Source organism: Seriola dumerili, unplaced genomic scaffold, assembly GCF_002260705.1.
Source record: "Seriola dumerili isolate Sdu_G_001 unplaced genomic scaffold, Sdu_1.0 BDQW01000477.1, whole genome shotgun sequence".
Taxonomy (NCBI): domain Eukaryota; kingdom Metazoa; phylum Chordata; class Actinopteri; order Carangiformes; family Carangidae; genus Seriola; species Seriola dumerili.
The window spans coordinates 361,882-366,242 of record NW_019174732.1 but is presented as its reverse complement, the minus strand read 5'-3'; the positions used below and the strand labels follow the sequence as shown (position 1 = coordinate 366,242).

Sequence of the window (4,361 nt, the reverse complement as noted above, 5' to 3'; positions counted from 1 at the left end):
AATAAAACACAACCCCAGTGTTTTCAAAATAAAACACAACCCCAGTGTTTTCAAAATAAAACACAACCCCAGTGTTTTCAAAATAAAACACAACCCCAGTGTTTTCAAAATAAAACACAACCCCAGTGTTTTCAAAATAAAACAGGTGCAGCAGACCTGTCTCAGTTTAAGAGGGTGGAGACTCTGGAGCCGAGTGGACGGAGGAGGAAACATAGAAGAAGAGATGAGACTTAAAGCTAAGAGCGGTTGTTGTGGGTGGAGCCTCAGTCACAGACAGTGTCATCATTACAGAGCTTCAGCACCTAGACGATCAGCTCATGGAAACACCTTGATGTGACTGTAGCCGGTCTCTTACTGTCGGTCACACTCAGAGTCTGACTGTGTGTGGAAGGCTTCATCACTGTGACACTGAGACTGAGGTGGATCTGTGATTTGTGACAGAAGATAAACTCAAATCTCTTTCATGTCCACCTCTCACCTCCACACCTCTACCTTCCACCTGGATACAACAGAGGCAGTGGATGTGAATCCAACATGGACGACCTCCCCCGTTCACCAGGCCGCAGCTGCTGCTCTGATCAGTCTAATTGATGAAGACACTCCCACATAAAACCCCACAAACTCTTTTACATTCTTCCGCAGCAGGAGGATCTAATGTACAGAAGTAATTACTATAAAATCCTCCTGAACATCTGTCACCACAGCAGTCTGCAGTCTGCATGACGGCCTCTCTCTCAACTGATTAACTACCTGTACGTCCGTCTGAAGGCTGCAGCTACGTCTCCATCTGTGTCTGTGATCTGACTGACGCCGACTGTCAGAGTGTAATCACACACAGCAGCTGCTGCACAACCACCACAGAACTGCAACCAGCTCGTATATATAACCAGGTAACGCCCCTCCCATCAGCTGTCACTCACACTACGTACAACCACCTGTGATCATGTGACCACAGCTTCCTGCTCAGGTCATGTGAGCGAGTAAATACCATTTGCTAATGAAGGTCATTAGATGCAGCTGAAAGCTCTGTAAAGTGAACACACAATATTTCGCCTCGCCAAGATAATTATGGCCGTCATCAAGAGGATTAGACAGATTTAATTTACTACTGGCCGAGCGAGGGAGAGAGAGAGAGAGGGGGGGGGGCAGCCTGAGGGACTCACAACATCCACAACACTACACATCTGTATGATACTAAGAGAGAGAGAGAGACAGAGAGAGAGACAGAGAGACAGAGAGAGAGAGACACAGAGAGAGACAGAGAGACAGAAAGACACAGAGAGAGAGAGACAGAGAGAGAGAGAGACAGAGAGAGAGAGAGAGAGACAGAGAGACAGAGAGAGAGAGACAGAGAGAGAGAGACAGAGAGAGACAGAGAGAGAGACAGAAAGACACAGAGAGAGAGAGACAGAGAGAGACAGAGACACAGAGAGAGAGAGACAGAGAGAGAGACAGAGAGACAGAGAGAGAGAGAGAGAGAGACAGAAAGACACAGAGAGAGAGACCTGCTTTTCTCTTTAAAACTAAAAGCTGATTGGTTTGTTGGTTTGAAGCCAGAGACGTTCACAGCATGTTCCACCTGACTCTTCTCTGTGTGTCACACCTGTAGCTCAGTGGAGTCACAAACAAACACAACACCAACATGTAAATCAGAGAAGAAGAAGAAGCTGCGGGCTGGTAGATCATCTGCTCTCCTCATCAATGTTTCATACAAACACAATCAAATATTCAACATCCGCCATCGAGACGCAGAACGACACCGAGCGAGCAGGAGAGGAGAGGAGAGGAGGAAACACGGATGTTACTTAAGCGTGTGAGAGGAGGAAGATGAAAGACGACAACACACAGAAAGAAGAAAAGAAGAATCTGTTTAATAAAGGGGGGGGGGGGGGCTGCGTGACACGAACGTGTGGAGTATGATCAAATTCAAAGAAAAGAGACTAAAGAAAAGATAAATATAGAAGCAGCCAATTATATCTCTGCTCTTCCTCCACAGCTGACTGAGACACACACACACACACACACACACACACACACACACACACACACACACACACACACACACACACACACAATATACACCAACCACCTCCAACTAGACATATGTCCTGTTACCATGATGTCACATCACCACTTCAAAATAAAAGCCTCACTTTCCCACCTATGTCTAAGAAGGATTGTGAGTCCAGAACAGGTGAGTCTGTGCCAATATGGACACATCAGAGAGCAGAGTCTGTCCCAGTCTGTCCGGGTCTGTCCCGGTCTGTCCCAGTCTGTCCCAGTCTGTCCCACTCTGTCCCGGTCTGTCCCAGTCTGTCCCAGTCTGTCCCACTCTGTCCCGGTCTGTCCCAGTCTGTCCCAGTCTGTCCCACTCTGTCCCGGTCTGTCCCAGTCTGTCCCAGTCTGTCCCACTCTGTCCCGGTCTGTCCCAGTCTGTCCCAGTCTGTCCCACTCTGTCCCGGTCTGTCCCAGTCTGTCCCAGTCTGTCCCACTCTGTCCCGGTCTGTCCCAGTCTGTCCCAGTCTGTCCCACTCTGTCCCGGTCTGTCCCAGTCTGTCCCAGTCTGTCCCACTCTGTCCCGGTCTGTCCCAGTCTGTCCCAGTCTGTCCCACTCTGTCCCGGTCTGTCCCAGTCTGTCCCAGTCTGTCCCACTCTGTCCCGGTCTGTCCCAGTCTGTCCCAGTCTGTCCCACTCTGTCCCGGTCTGTCCCAGTCTGTCCCAGTCTGTCCCACTCTGTCCCGGTCTGTCCCAGTCTGTCCCAGTCTGTCCCACTCTGTCCCGGTCTGTCCCAGTCTGTCCCAGTCTGTCCCACTCTGTCCCGGTCTGTCCCAGTCTGTCCCAGTCTGTCCCACTCTGTCCCGGTCTGTCCCAGTCTGTCCCGGTCTGTCCGGGTCTGTGTTGATAACATCACAGAGTGAGCTGTTGGCTCAGTATTTTATCCAGATATGTTTAACTCGGTTTTCTCACATCACAAAGCTGGCTCACTTTTAACTGGGGTAGATCACCATGGCAACTGTGGCAGATCACCATGGTAACTGGTGTAGATCACCATGGTAACCCTTGCTGAAGGGCTAAACCTGCTCCATAGCTGAAGTTAACTTCAGAGGATCAGATCACACTACAGCAGCCGGACAGGGACAAAACTGGTTCATGAATCAGCTCAGACTAAGAGGTACAGCTGCACACTGACGCCTCACACTATGACACAGACGCAAACACACAAACAGTCACACAAACAGTCACACAGTCACACAAACACAGTCACACAAACACAGACATAAACACAGACACAGACACACAAACACAGTCACACAAACACACAAACAGTCACACAGTCACCCAAACACAGTCACACAGTCACACAAACAGTCACACAAACAGTCACACAATCACACAAACACACAGGCACACAAACACAGTCACACAAACACAGACATAAACACAGACACAGACACACAAACACAGTCACACAAACACACAAACAGTCACACAGTCACCCAAACACAGTCACACAGTCACACAAACAGTCACACAAACAGTCACACAATCACACAAACACACAGTCACACAAACACAGTCACACAAACACAGACATAAACACAGACACACAAACACAGTCACACAAACACAGACACACAAACACAGACACAGATAGAAAAACACAGACTCAAACACAGACACAGACACAAAAACACAGACACAAACACAGACACACAAACACGGACAAAAATACAGACACAAACACACAAACACAGACACACAAACACAGACACAAACACACAGACACAGACACAAACACACAAAGACATAGATACAAAAACACAGACACAAACACAGACACAGACAAAAAAACACAGACACAAACACAGACACAAACACAGACACAGATAGAAAAACACAGACTCAAACACAGACACAAACACAGACACAGACACAAAAACACAGACACAAACACAGACACACAAACACGGACAAAAATACAGACACAAACACACAAACACAGACACACAAACACAGACACAAACACACAGACACAGACACAAACACACAAAGACATAGATACAAAAACACAGACACAAACACACAAACACAGACACAGATAGAAAAACACAGACACACAAACACAGACTCAAACACACACACAAACACAGACTGGTGCTAACAATGCTAATGCTATCAATGCACAACAATGTGACACATTTTACCTTCATCAGAAAAAACTGCAGCTCCTGTGATTTGAATGTTGCACTTGGCCACATTGAGATTTAGATTATATTTCAGTTAACTGTGCAGCTCTACCTTTATCCAAGAGAGGGAGAGAGAGGGAGAGGGAGAGGGAGAGAGGGAGAGAGAGGGAGAGG

At 47.6% G+C, this 4,361-nt stretch overlaps 1 protein-coding gene across 1 annotated transcript in view; it reads right to left on the bottom strand.

Annotated features, from left to right (window-relative positions):
- fat3 (FAT atypical cadherin 3) overlaps positions 1–4,361 on the bottom strand; it is an 85,903-nt gene that overhangs the window by 61,045 nt on the left and 20,497 nt on the right. The gene's annotated exons all lie outside the window — the stretch shown is intronic.